The sequence below is a fragment of the Eulemur rufifrons genome, chromosome 7 (genome assembly GCF_041146395.1).
Source record: "Eulemur rufifrons isolate Redbay chromosome 7, OSU_ERuf_1, whole genome shotgun sequence".
NCBI lineage: Eukaryota > Metazoa > Chordata > Mammalia > Primates > Lemuridae > Eulemur > Eulemur rufifrons.
Window position 1 is genome coordinate 276,051,168 of NC_090989.1, and position 15,342 is coordinate 276,066,509.

The window sequence follows — 15,342 nt, forward strand, 5'->3', positions numbered from 1 at the left end:
TGGAATGCACTGATTGGCTGAAATCTGGGTCACATGTTCCTTCCACTGGAGTGCTGGGGGAATTGCTCCTACCAGAACCACATGGACTGGGAGGGAAGGAGGAGAGGAAAGGAGTGCGACATAATTTCAAAAGAAAAGTCCCACCCCAAATATAGCAAATGCACCCGGAGCAGGAAAAAAAAAAAAAAAATCTGCACAGCCCGCCCAGACGCTCTTCAGTGGTCCCTGGAAAGGTTCATCAAGATCTAAGCCCCTGGTCTCCAACCTCACCTCCAGTCGCTTGACATCCCCAGCCACATCCTGCCACTTCTTGCCTATGTACCTTTGCTCACGTGGTCCCCTCTGCCTGGAACACTCTTTTCTTTTCCCCTTCTCCTCACCCTTATCTGACTAACTTCTACTCGTTCTTCAAGACTTTGCTCGGCAGAGGCTTTGTCTCCACCCTGTGCCACAAAGCATCCTGAAGTGCATCTGTCATGGCCCTTACCCACTTCCACTGAACTTGACTGCTAATGAGTCTGCCTCCTCTACTGAACTCTGCACTCCATGAGGGCAGAGATTTATTTTATATTTATTTTTAAGGAAACACATAAAGCCCCTTCCAAGGGCCAACCACCATTGTAAGCTCTTTACAAATATTAACTCACTTAATCCTCATGATAAATACATGAAGCCGGTTCTGTTATTAACCCTACTTTAAAGATGGGGAAACTGAGGTTCGGAGAGATCATATCTGATTCATCCATGCATTTCCCAAGCCCAGTCCAGGGCTAAACACATGGCAGGTGTTGTAATCATAGTGTCTTTCAGATTGTCTCTCCTGGTCTCTGTGCCCAATCTCACTCACATCCTGGATCCTCCCAGGAAAGGGGGCGCTGCTAAGGCAGCCCCAGCCACAGCAACTCTGGCTGAGCATCTGGCGTCCATGGCTGGCACAGAGGCCTGGGACATGAGGAAAGGGCCCCGATCTGGACCCTTGGGGCCTATGGAATCCTTACAGTTGGAGGATGAGCCTGAGAGACTCCCGGGGGGCCCTCTGTCCCCCCCAGCTCAGCACTCCTTATCACCCACTGTGTTCCCAGGGCCCAGGCCAGGAATCCATCCTGACAGTCAATTACTGCACAGACTCCAGAGAACCACCTTGTCCCCCGAATCCTAATCTGAAGCCTCCTGAGCTTTGGCGGGTTCAAAATTAAAATGTGTGTGTCTCATCCTCACAGGAGACAATATTTAATTAAGACCAGGAGCCCCCACTTCTGTGGATCCTGCTGGTTCTCTCTCTTCTGCCTCCTCTCCCCACTCCCTTGTCCCCCTCCCCTCCCCCATCACACTGTCAGAGCTGCCTCACTTTCCCATCCTCAGGGCTCTTCACTCTGTCCCTGCCTGAGTGCCCACCTCTGGCCTGGCCTGGCCTCTCCTCTTGGTCTCTTTCTGTCTGCCTGCCTCTTTCTGTCTCTTGCTGCTTGACTCTTTTCTGCTGTGTCCCCTGAGGTGTGTCTGCCTGTTTGTGTCCCTTGGCTGTCTGTCCATCTTCCAGCCCCTTTCACTCCATCCTCAGTTACCTGGGATGTCCAGAAATGAGCCCAGGACCTCTTGCTTTCTCATCAGAGTGAGAGAACTCCTCCGTGCAGAGTAGCCTCAAGGACCCCACCCTTGACTCTCTCCCATTCTGCGAGCCTCTTTCTGGTGCCCCTTGCTCCTCAGGGTCCCTCTGCCCAGCCCAAGGGGCAGGAACCCTCAGGGCCACATGGGCAGGGTGACTGCCTGCTGCCCCGAGGACCAGGTCCTGGCAGCTTCCCTTAATGAGCGCGCCTTCAGTGACACATTCATTATTCCTGTTCGGTCGCTTTGAGTCAAAACTGATTAGTTACACTTACAGCCGCAAAGATGTAATGATTTTATTGTTTATCTTCAATTTATTTTGATTAACATCTCCATTCTTTTCATTGCAAGTGCAATTAGGTGCAATCTAACAGCGACTACTTTAATTTTGTTGAAATTAAGATGAATAAGTGACGGCTTATGGTGCTTTGTTTAACAAATAAATCATAGTTAAGAGGAGTGTATTAGTAATAAATGAAAAAAGACAGCTTAATTAAAATGCATGGAGCCAGCCTCTTGATGTACATCCAAAATCCAAATCTGAATTCCAAAAATCAGAGGGAGGTGAGTGTTAGGAAGACCCTCACTGCCTCTCGAAATGGTGATCAGAGGATGACAGACGGGTGGCTTGGTTTTGAGACTGCTGCACAGAGGAGGGCGAGGAGCACGCTATGACCCTTGTGAGATGGTTGCACCTTGTCAACAAATGCCATGGGGAACCCAGGTAGGATAAGACTTGAGGGGACACAGGAAGAAAGGCCTCATCCCCTGGGAGGGAATGGCTGCCAAGCCCACACCCTGAATTCTCTCTGGGAACCCGCTATGGGCAGGGGACAACTCCCCCCACCCCTGCATCTGGGGACAAGCTAGTTGCCCTGTTGGGGAGGCTGGTGCCAAGCCCAGAACCCTAGGGCAAGTCTCTCAGTGAGATCTCCTCCCCGCTGGGCTGAGCGGGACTTCCCCATCTCTTGATTTGGAAACAAAGTGCAGAAAGTCAGCCCTGGAAAGTTTCCCTATGAAGTTTAAAAGCGCCTGTGCTGAAGAGGCCGGCTTTGAAGCAGCGCGCTGGGGCCCCTCGGCAGGCTCCTGCGAGTCAGAGGGCCGGCCTCGCCTCAGATCCACCGCGCCTGCCTCCGCAGGGCTGGGAAATGGGAATTGTTTTTAAGTTGAAAAATTACTCGTGGAGCTCACTCCTTTGCCACTGCTCTTCTTTTGTTCTCAGTCCTTACCTTCCTCTGCCGTCTCCTCCTCTTTTGTTGATTCCTTTTAGGGAAGAGGAGCAGGCAGACCTGGGTTCAAATTCGGATGCAAGCTCTGACTGGCTGTGTGACCTCGGGCCAATGACTTAACCCTTCTGGATCCTATTGCTTTATCAGAAAAGGGAGGGCCATGGTGCCCATGAGGCCAGGGTGCTGTGCAGGTTGGCTGAGGTAACTGCGCAAAAGTACCTAGGACCTGCCTGGCTGGGGGAGGAGCTCCATAAGCATTAGCTCCTCCCCCTCGATGGCCCCCCTGCCTCCTCCCACCTGGACCTTCAGAGGCAAGTGTCCTCATCCTCTCCCTCCACTCACTGCACTCCTACTTAGACTTCATCCTTCTGCATTTAAACTTCACTTTCTTTTTCATTCTCCCAATATGTGTTTCTGAGTGCCCACCTTGTGCCAGGCACTGTGCTGCACCCTGAGGACCGCACGAGGTGAGCACACTCAGAATAGGCCAGCCCTCAAAGAGTTTCCAGTCCCAGGCCTCCAGCCCCCTGTGGGACTCCTTCACACTGGGCATCGTGGCCCCGTGTGTTCAAAGGTGTCTTCCCTGAAAAAACGATTGCTTTGTGAGGGCAAGGGCAATGCCCAACACAGCCTGGCACACAGCAGGTGCTCAATGGCTACTGATTGTTCAGTTGAACAACAAAGGCCAGCTGAAGACACCTCTTGTGGGCCTGACTTTCAGGGCACAGGTGGACAATGCTGGGACAGAGCAGAGGAGGGGACAAGAGATGGCAGCCCCCAAGAAGGACCGAAGGCAAAGGACATGTCTGGGAGCTGGGCCTGGCTTCTTCCTGCTAGTTCAGAAAAGGGGAAATCAGGACACATGTGGCTGAGGGTTCATAAGAGTGGTTCCTGTGTACTGAGGCCCAGACTCCTCTGCATGTCTGCACAGTCTACAAGACCCTCCCCCCCACACACCCATCTGGTCCCGCCCACCTCTGCATCCTCTTCTCCCCACCTCTCCAGCCCCCAGCCACGATGGCCTTCCTACTGGCAGTGATCCCTCTTGCCTCTGCCAGGAACACTCTCCTTCCACCACCCCTTTCAGCAGCCCCTTCTTACTTCCTGCCAGCCACAACCCTGGCCTCACACCTGGCTTCAGGTCTCCGCTTCCATGTCACCACACCTGGAGAAAGCCCTTCCTGAGGCCCCAGCCCAGGTCAGTTCCTCTGGATGCTTAGTCTCATTGCACTCTCCACTCCTCCATGGCACTTGTACATATGTCATTAAGTCATTATGTATGTGTATGATGATGGTCTGTCTCCCTAACTAGAATGCAAGTTGCACAAAGGCAGAGACTATGCCTGACTTGTGAACTGCTGTCTCCTCAGTGTCAAGCAAAAAGTCTGAATAAGAGTGGACCGAATTAATAACCTTCCATAGGCTGGCAATTTATGTCTAACCATTTCACAGAGGAGGAAACTGAAGCTTAGAGTGGTGTGACTTGCCCATTCAGGAAGCATCTTTGAAGCTTAAAAGCCAATCATGGTGTTGGGGGCAGGGAGGGGGGTTGGGGGGAGGAAGAGTAGGATTTCTCTTACTTGGGTCTAAGAACAGGAGAGAGCATTGCCCCTCCTCTTGCTGTCTGGAGGGAGGAACTGGTGACAGGGCCTGAGATGTCAGATAGAGCTCTGGGTTGTGCCCAACCAAAACCTGGGGGAAGGGGGAGAGGGGGAACCATGGTCACTTCTCAGAAAGGTCTTTAGGGGCTCCAGAGGAAACCCTTGACTTTTCTTGCTCAACTGGCCTCTGGTACTTGTCCTCACTGCTGAGGACAGGTGTTTCATGGGGCACACATGGCACCCACGGGGGCCCTGGCCGCCAGGCAGCTGCCACAGTGGCTGCTGCATTTGCGTATGCGTGAACTTCACTAGGTGAACTATAGTCACTGGGCACCTCCTGGTGTGTGTGTGGAGGGGGGAGGGTTCCCGTCCCCAACAGCCCCACTAAGAGCTGCTTATTAACTCCTTTCGGAGACAAGGAAACTGCAGCTGGGAGGGAGAAAGTGACTTGTCCAAGTCTCAGAGCAGGGAAATGGCTTAAGCTGGATTCTGGGGGCCACTGTTCCAAGGAGAGACAGAGGGAGAGATAGCAAGTCCTCCTAGCGAGGGAGAAAGGGGTGGAGAGCGAGGGGAGGTAGAAAGAAGGAAGAGAGGGAGGGAGAAAATGGTGAGAGCAACCGAGGACAGGGGTAAGAGAGTCGGCACCACCGACAGGAAAGGAGAGGCGCAGTGAGGAAGAGAGCTGGGGACGCACGGAGAGACGCGGAGAGGAGGGGAGGCAGAGAAACGCGACAGAGACCAGGAGATGGAGAGAGACAGAGGGAGGCGGGCCGAGACGGACGGAGCGACCGGCCGCGGGAGCGGGTGCCAGTGACAGCGGGGGCGGGGGCGCCGAGCGGGCGCGGGACGGCGGCGGGCGGGGCGGGGAGGCCGAGGGACGCCGCCCGCGCTGCCGCCTCCTCCCGGCGCTCGGCCGCCGCCCGCGCCCCCGCCCCCGGCCGCACGCGCCCGCAGCCTAATGACCGCAGCCCAGCCTGCGACGCGCGGCCCGCGCCCACTCCAGGCGGCCGGCAGCTGGCAGCGCGGGGCGAGCGGGGAGCCGCGCGCGGCAGCCCGGGTGGCAGCTCCCCCGGCTCGGCCGGCCCTGATTGATTTGTCAGCCAAGGCGAGAAAACAGCCCCTCTGATCCGCGCGCCCCGTCCTCGCTTCCCGGGCGCCGGGCCTCCCACCCGCGCGCTCCCCCGGCTCCCGGGCCGGCTCTGCAGGCTGGAGAGCCCCGCTGGCCCCAGGAGGGAGCCCCCCGCCCCCCGGCCCGGGCCCCGGCGCCCCTCCCCGGGCCCCCACTCCTCGCACCTCCTCCGGCTCGGCCTGGCCCGCCCGCAGGCCCTGGGGCTGCCAACTGCCCCCTCGCCCCCCCTGGGCACCGTGCCAGCCCCCCCAGTCCTCACCCTGCCGCTGCCCCCCAGCCCGGCACCCCCGCCCCCCGCCCCCCGGCCCCGGCCCGGGGCCGCCCGCAGAGCCGGCTACACCCGCTGCGGAGGACTCGGGAAGGTAAGAAGGCGCCTCAGAGCGCCCCGGGGGCCTGGAGGGCTGCGCTGGGGGCGCGGGCAGGGCCACAGCGGGCGCCCGCGGACCGGGACCCGGAACTGCGGCTGCCACCGAGGCGGGAGCACGCGAGGGCCCGCCGGAGCCGGGAGTGCTTTGGGCGAGTTGGAATTGTACGGGAGGGACCCGGTGGGAATTAGGTGTTAGTTACTGTCTCTCTGTCCTGGGAGTAGGGGTCTCGCTCTCGGGCACAGAGATCTTCCGTCCACATCTTTTATCTTTTAAGGAATTCTCTTCCTCTCTCTCCATCCTCTCTGAGTCTCTAAAAATTTATAGGCATCATTTTCCTACGTGTCTTTTGAGGAATCACCCTTTGCCTCTCTTCCTCAAGCAGGGGTCTTTTCTCAGTCTGCTCCCCAATTAAGCATGTTCTCTCCCTCTCCCAATTTAGACAGATTTTTTTCTCTTCCTCACTCCCCAGTTTAGAAGGAAATTCTCTCTCCCCACAATCTACAACCATCTTCTTCTAGCTCGCCGTCCCATTTTGAAGGCTAGACCGCTTCTCTGTTGCCCTTTTACCCCACTTAATTCTGGGTGTGCAGATTCAATCGGGGTCTTTAACTGCGGGTTGTACCTTGTGTTTTTCTGGTGCAGGGGCCAGCTATGGGGACTCCTCACCCAAGCAGGGTACCAGCAATCCATGTCAGCCTGGAGGAAAAGGGCAGCTGCCCAGACTCCACCCAGGTGGATGGGGCATTTGTTTCTATGGGGCAAGGAGGGAAGATTTTACCCTGAAACAAAGAATTGGGCTAACTGAGACTGTTCCAGGCTCTTTGAAGGCCGAAGAATCCCAGCTCCTGGACTGAGGGGCTACCTCTAACCCCCCTCCCCCACTCCTTTAACTTTAAAATAGTTTAATGAACACAGAGAGAAATCATTTTTTTTTCCCCTACGTGGTGAGCAGTCTACAAAGAGAAATGGGAAAGGAGGGAGAGAGCTTTAACTCTGATCCCCGCAATTAGTTCCCTGGGATTGGGGGGGGGGGCAACACGGGAGCCTCAGTTCTTCAGATACAAAAGCATTTAGATCGCTTTAGACCGGTTAATCCTGAGTCTGGCTCGGGTCTCTTTTGTTTCCCAACTCCATTGTGGGTTTTGTGCAGTTTCTCTCTGTTCGCGTGATTGACTAGCCAATGGATGGTAATTATCCAAATGTCCCCTCTGTCCTTTGACTGACTTCTCTGTATTATGGGCAACTGTCATGCATTCTGTCATTCCATATCATATTACATGTATTATCATATGAAGTCTCCCCCCCTTTAAAGGAGGGCGCCTCAGCCCAGATGCTGCTGCTTTTAGAAGGAAGGGCCCCCGAATAATTTGTGCTGGGCACGGTTCGGAATACAGAGCAGGGGACTCCCGAGATGGGAGGTTCTGCAGGTAATTTGTTTTGCTGGCTGGGGGGTGGGGACGGTCTCTGGGGTTGGGGTTATAAGGACTGCTGGGGTCTTGGAGCAGGCTTGCCGGCTTGTGTTCCTCTGACCAGAATCTGGAGCGGTTTGGATAGATCTGGGATATCTTATGGAGAAACTTGGAATCAGCTTTTTGACCCAAGAGTATCAGAAAAACCTGATTTTGAAGTACTAGATCATAGTGGCACATGCTCGGACACCAACTTCTGGGATCCCCAAATATACCCCTTCTACCTGTGGTCCTTCACAGGACAAGTCCTTGGGAGCCTTGCTCCTGTTTGCTGCCAAGCAGACTGGGGATGGAGGAGCCAGCTGTGTCTATTTCAAACCCCACAAGCTGATGCTGAAGCTATGAGAAGGGACAAGCGTTTCAATGCTGCTTTTGCACAGATAAACTTAGTGCCCCTTGGTGCAATTGTGCATGCCATCACTTAAGAGGGAGGCAGGATTTATAACAAGGAGGCTTTGCAGAGGGAGACTCTGGGGTCCTCTGAATCTGTGGGCAGGACTAGCTTTTCTTCTGCTAAAATGTGAAAAAAGTGTTTTATTATTGCAATGGATATGAAGTGCCACCCAGATGCACAGCCTCGAAGTTAATTACCTCGTACTTCATCAAATATATGAGAAATAAATTCTCCAGGAAGGGAGGGGTGTGTGTCTGTGTGTGTGTGTGTGTGTATATATAGATAAATAGATGGACAGATAGATGAATGCAGGGGAGACAGAAACTCACACTCTTTTAAAGACCACAGAAAGAGACAGACTATTTTATGGGAAGCTTGATACACTGCTGCAAGATGCTTTGAATTTTTCAATGATCAAATATACATGATCAAGCTGTGCATGTTAGGGTGTGAGGTACACTGACGGTCAATGGCTATTGATCAGGCTGTTAAGTATTTCTGCTCAGTTTTATAAATATAGATAGATCCCAGATGATTTAAAGAATTGGATAGTTAAGAAACTAGCATTCTACATTTCTTTGGAGAAGGGGAAATGGCTGGTCAGTTACAAAAAACCCAAACCATTGTTTAGCCCCACAATTCCTCCCTCTTCCCCAAAATACCTTAGGAAATGTGAAGTTCACTTGCAGGAGTATTCAAGAATAGACTAAAAATATTCCAAACGTTTTGTTTGGGGTCTGCCAATAACAGTCACTTTACCTGAGCCTAGCCTCATTCACAGGCTAGGAGTTTACTTCTCTCTCTTACACACGCGTGCACACACACACCCCATAATTTTGCAACCACGATTTTGACCCAGACCGACATGCTGCTGAAGAGATGGACAGCGTGCCATTTCTGGGAGTGGGGTCTAAGGTCCCTAAAACCCTTCTGGTTAGGAACAGGGTGAACTGACTACATGGCCTTTCCCAATTAACTAATTTCTCACTAATCTTCAGATCTACTTAGAGAGGTGTGGAGGGGGTGAAGGATGGAGATTTAAAGATAACCTCTAATTGGTCTGGAAAAATTCAGTTGATGACACCTTGAAAACCTCTTTTTTCTCTTTCATTCTCTCTCTGTCCTCTCCCCTACTCCCTTTCCCTTCTCTCATTTTACCTGTGGAAATTAAAAGTGGTCTTGAAAGGAAGGGGCAATGAGAAATAGTGGGAATGGGGAGGAGAGAAAGCAAACTTTTATTTTTTTTATTGTGTGTTATGGCAATCCTATTTGTAACCATCCAATTTAGCTATTTTGTAAAAGGATTGTGTTCAAGAAAATCAGCCTTCTCCCAGATCGGTAAAACTTAAGCATACAGACAATTGGTGGTTATGTCTTGTTTTCACATCTTAAAAAGAAAGAGAATGTAGATTTTCTATTTCTCTATCTGCAGAACAATCTTTTCCAGCTAAGTGCCCCTCACCAGAGGAGCTCAGGCATTTCTATTGATAAATCCCCCTGGAAATAGACCCAAAATTGACATTCCTCAAAAAAGTTGATCCACCTAGAAATGGATGAATCAGTCCTGATTGGGTGGACATGCCCTTTCACCTCATTGTGTCTGACCTATCACTTAATTAATCTCTCCCAGAGCAGAGCTGTTGACAATGCCAAAGATAAGCAGTATTTTGAACAAAGCAGGAAGCTTTTAAAAGAACAAGGCACAGTGAGGTTTGAGGCTCTTAAAAATGTGTAAATCATCAGCATTAGGATGTAGGGTTCGTTATAACATAGCTGAAGTTCATAGATGGTCCCATCTTTGCTAGAAACTTTCTGTGCCTTTCTTTAACCACTGGTGTCTATATACATTCATTTTCTGCCTTTCCTCTCTCTGCTTCTGATTCCCTTTCTTTCTGCCTCCCCCTCTCTCTGGATTCAGACTGTCCATGGCTAGTTTCTTGAAAATTGTCCTCTGCTTTCCGCCTTGTCTTTGGCTCTTCAGATCCTTCTTATAGCATTAGGGTTATCGAGATGGTCAGCTTCGAAGGCTTTGGGTGACAAAATATTGACTGCATCTGCTAGTACCTATGAAGGAGGATATTTGTGCTGGAGGCACCTTGGTGACATACAGGGAATAGTTCAGTAATTAAAAGACTTGCTAATTGCTGCTTGAATTACTGTACAGAGAGAATGAGATGAGTCTGTAAAAGATGACAATTTGGGGAATATATCTATATATATTTTGCTTAAAACATTTTTATAAACAAGTCCTAGAAAATATGTTGCTTTTACTCATGCCTCGATCGTCAACGATTCAATTGAGCTTCAATTAATGATAATATATGGTCTGGGATCCTTAGCTGGGCCCGACTGATGGAGGAGCTTTGTTGAATTTGGTGCAGGTGGCACTGTTTAATAAGCACAGGAAAGAGTGAATAATGTAGTGCTTGCAAAGAGAAGTAAATGCAAAATAGATCGCTCTAATTATGGCAGCCCTCAGAAATGGAGACACAGGCTGAAATGGCCAACTAGCTGGGAAATTTCAAATAGTGTTGATTGCCCCCTGCCTTTTTTACTTTTGAGAGCTGACACGGTATCTTAAAAGTAAATTTGGATGAGCTCATCTGACTCAACACAAGCACAAATTCAAAACCTGAGTCTGATGACCTATCACTGTTTGCCTTAACTGTGTAGAATCCTTTAACAGATAGTAAAATTCAGCTCTAAAACAGGGCCATCTGAACATTTCTTCCTGCAAGAGATCGGCACAAGCTTATTGCAACGAGTCTTCATGTTTTATTGCAAAATGTCTGGAGATTTTGGTTTTGTTTTGTTTGAATTTCTTTATGCCTGAGAAAATGAGTCTATAGGAAATCAAAGTGTGAATACTTAAGCAAACAGAATTTCCCATATACCTGCAAGGGCTTGTAATGATTTTCATTCATGCAAAGATAATCGATGGGACATTAGTTGTTTTAATTAATGGAGGAATAAAAATGTTGGGGAGGGGTGCCAAGGGACTGGGCTTCAGCTGAAGCATGTGTGGGAAATGACTCATTCCTCACCTAAAGAGACAATGCCAACTTCCCAAATAGCAGGAGAGAGTTGCTAATCAGAACAGTGGAAAGTTGGGCTAGAGGAAGAGTCCTGCTAAAAACGCAGGGTGAAAAATGGTGACCACACTGGGCATTTTCCCTCCTCTGCAACCTCACTGTTTCTGTCCTACATCACCTAGGAGAGGAACCATCTTATTTCCAATGAAGGTGCAGTTTGTATCAGGATCCTAGCATGCTTTGTGTTGGTAAAATAGTACCAGCGGCTGGAAAGCCAAAATCAACATTCTTTAGCCTGGATTAAGGAAAGTCTGCCTATGCTAGACTTGGGGTGATCTGCAAGGCAATGGCTCCAGCGAGTGGGTAGAGACCCTTGTCCTCTGGTTGGGGACCCAAGGAGGAGCCAAGTTCAACATCTTTAGCCAAAAACCCCTTTTTGTTTTGTGGAAATGTTTACCAAACTCACCTCCAGTCTAGTCAGCGCTGGCTGGGCACTCGAGTCGATTACTATTAGTGTATGTGAAGCTCATAAAAGGTTTATGAGGAAACCTGTGCTTAGAAATGAAGTTTAGGGGTGTCCTGCTGTCAGAGAGAGATGGCAGAGATGCCTTTGAATGAAGAAAGACTGTGATAGGAAAATTTCCAGTCTCAAGTGCACAGAGATATAAGAGTTGTCAGCTAGTCAAGAGTTCATCCGCTTCCTCCTCCACCCCATCCCCAGTTTTTCAATACAAATTCTTTCTGATTCTCCTTTAAGCAAACTGTGGTTTCCTGTGTGAGGAAATTTATTGCTGTTTTTTTGTGCCTTAACCCGAAGGCTTGCAGAGCAGCCAGGTTAGCAAAATGGCCCTTCCAGGACTGGATATTATTCTGGGGGAGATTAAAAAGAAATTACCCTCAAGAAATGGCTGTAGTTATACCAGTTGGGGAAAAAAATGGCATCTTTTTGCAATATTTACTTTTTTTTTTCCTCCCAGGGCAATTTACATCTTTGCGTGGAATTAGCTGTGGGGGATACAATTAGCTATTGTGTATGTTGTTACAATTATTCTTTAAGAATAATCTGATCTGACAGATTAATATTGTTGACAATGTGATTTAAGCAGGGCCCAGATACAAACTTTCCCCACCCTAATCAATAATGGTAAATCCTTTTGCTGAGGTGAATAATCTCTGACCTAGTATTCATATTTCTTTTTACCAATTCCCTGTAATAAAATTGAACATTTTGTCACCACTTTGAGAAACACTGCCAAACACCTTAAAACACATGTCACACGCCAGCAGGCCCCTCATTTCCTCCTCCGGGAGTTTCTACATCTGGAATCATAATCACAGATAAAAACCTTGACAAAATTGCATCTGAGCACATTCCTCTCTGCAGCACTTACTTTCTCATAACATTTAATACAATATTAATACCTGCTACCGAAAGGCAGGAGGGAGGAAAAGGGCTGCCAACCTCCACGTTTCCTGATGCATCATGTTCAAACCTGAAATTCACACTTCGTGTTTCATTTTAAGTTCAGTGCATTTAACAGGGCCCTAGAGAGAGAGCCCTGGTTAGTTCCCCAACCTGCTCAGCTGACGCCCAGGGAGGCGGTTTTGGAATTGTTCAGATCGCTGCAGGGAGAAAGGAGGAATTGGGCTTCTCACTGCCTGCAATGGGCCAAGCCACTTATCTATTCTAGTGTCACAGACATGGGGTTCCTCTTCGAAACAACTAAGGCCCCACTAATTTTTATTGCCGATAGTGGTGATCAGCAGATTTTCTGTATGGTGTGACCAAGGTAATGAGCTGATTTCATAAAGAAAGAGATAGCTATGCCTGAACTGGTTTGCTACTGACAGTCTCTCACATCAATATAAAATACCCCCCCATGAGGCCCACAAGCTTGGGAAGAGGGGGGTCCTCATTGAAGATGTGGGGCTTTTCTGCTGTCCCTGTGACTCAGCCTCACCCCACCTTTTCTTGGAGATAACCAGACTCCCCCATTCCTGTGCTGTGGCAAGGAATCACCATTGCTCTCCTATACAAACTGGAGCCAGAGGTTAGAGAGGAGAAAGTGCAGGAAGCAAACCTAACTGGGGGCTTCTTGGGGACATGCATGATATCTCGGAAATGGACTTTCAAACGTTGGTGGCTTTGTTCAGTCCCTGCCACTCTCTAACCAGAATTAGGGTTGAGACAAACCAGGGGTGTCCCTGTCTTTTAAAAATTTAAACCTCCAGGTTTCTGGAAGGAGTAACCAGCTTCTCTAACAGCAGCCTCAATATAGAGGGCGAAACACACACACACACACACACACGCACACACACACACATGCACATATTTCCCTGAGAAAGACCCACTTTGGTGAGCAAGGAGTATAATTTGCTGAATGGTGCAAGCAAGCTAGGAGGACAGAAGATGTTACGCTCTACTCAGGGAACAGAGGCGGGCAACTGGCCCTGTGATTGTAGCCAGCAGCTTTAAGAACACAGTCCTTCCTGTTTCAGGGTGGGGAAGAAACGTTGTTTTTGCCTCTTTCTTCTTTGCAATTATTATTCAAGAGGCTTCCCCCGACCCCAATCCCCAGCACCATCTTCAGAGTTTCAGGTCATCCACTGGCAGTGCCCAAAAGGAGGCCCTAGGCAGGCGGGTCCAGGGCCAAGGAAGGCGGTTCCCCTGCGCAGAATCCTTCCCCGGTGGCTCCCAAATCCGGCGTTTTCTCTGCCTGCTTTTCCCTCGGGGGAGACTCGGAAAGGCTGCAAAAATCTGGGCGCCCGCTCGCTCGCTTGTCAAGAAGCAAACTGTCTTCACATTCTCCAAGAGCAACATCCCTGCCTAGGAAGAGGAAGGAAGAGGCAAAATAAATAAAACCAGTTAATGTTGTAGTTAACTTGCAAATCAAGTAAATCTGTTGGTGCCGTATTTGAGAAATAAACCATCACAGCGTCACAGCAAACACACACTTCTGAACGTCTTCATTTTGATTTAATGGTATATCAGCGTCAACTATCGCTTCCTCTGCTGGTACACACGGCCTGATGCCGCGGGAGGAGGGTGCCCATGTTTATCACCGAGTGAGATGACTAATTACACCTTGTCAATCACCGGCTATGAAGACATAAAACCAGCGCGCACAATGAAGTAGTTGCCTGCAGCGTCAATTAGTTGGCGATTCTAAGGTTATTGCGTGGCCCTGCTTTGGCCGCCTCTAATAACGGGATAGAGCGCCGGGAACAGCGCACTGATCAATCACCCTCCTTCCGCGGCTCCCCTGCTCCCTCCCCTTCTCCCCCCGCCCGGCCTGGCCTCACTTTCTCCGGGCGGCGGGCGCTTCCTCCCTCCGCGGCCCCGGCTCGGTGGCGCCTGCAGCCCCGGGAGCCCCGGGAAGTTTGCGCGCGGCAGCTCCGCAGCCGGCAGCCAGGAGCCCCGCAGCCTTCGGGGAGCGCCAGGGCTGGTGGCCCCTTTGTTGGTGGAGGCGTGGAGGGAGAGCTTTTGTTCTGAGTTAGTCACGGTGGCCGGCTGGAGGCTGCTACCTCATTATGCGCCGGGTCTGCTTGTCTGCGAGGAAGCAGATGGTGGGGAGGTAGGCAGTGGCGAGAGTGGCCAGACCTGAATTCCGTTCACCTGTCACCTCCCACAAAAGCCAGGTCGGGGGACTTAGGGATGCTCTTCGCCTACCGGGGGAGGAGAGTCGCGGGGCCGCCGTTTCCGGTGCCTGCGAATGTTCCATTTACCTGTCGGTGCCCGCTCCCCCCACCCACTGCCTTTCCCTGCGCTGCGGCTTCTCGCACCGTGTAAATGTCACTCACGTGTCAGGATGTGTGTTTACAGCCTGTTCCTCTCCTTGTTTAGTCTCCGCGGACAGGGCTCAGCGGTTGCGCGACGTCCCCTGCCGCTAGGGGAGATTAGCAAAGTTACCGGCCTCTGAACCCCGGGGCCCGAGGCTCCCAGATCCCGCCCAGAGGCTGGAGATGCGTTTGAGCCTCTTACAGACCCAAACGCGTCCCAGCCTGACCCAGGGGGATAAATGGACGAGCGCATCGGGCGGGAATCCTGACTACCAGGGAATTTGGGGTCGGACCAGCGATGGATGTGGGCTGCTGGTCAGAGAGGAGGAATAGCATGCATATATGTATGGGGGGAGTGAAGAGCCGCAGGATGTGTTTCCACATTTCTTGAGAAGCCCGCGGCAAGAGTTATTGAGTACCCACAACCCCCGCGCGCGCCCAGCTCCTACGGCAGCCCCTCGAGCTTTCGAAACGTATTGTATGCAGCCAGCCCCGGAGCGGAGCTGCGCCAAGGACAAACACTCCAGCGTTGTTACAAATTTTTTTCTACCCCTTGGGCGACCTCCAGATGAACCCTGGTGACTCTCAGATTAGATTTTCATTCCCTACTTTCTTTGAAAGAAAGTGCCCCAGATGCGTCAGTAAAACATGCCTGTGTATTCGCGTAGGCGTCCGCGTGCCTGGGCGCCGGCCGTGTGCAGGCACCGAAGCACACTTCTGTGTGAACACACGCGCACG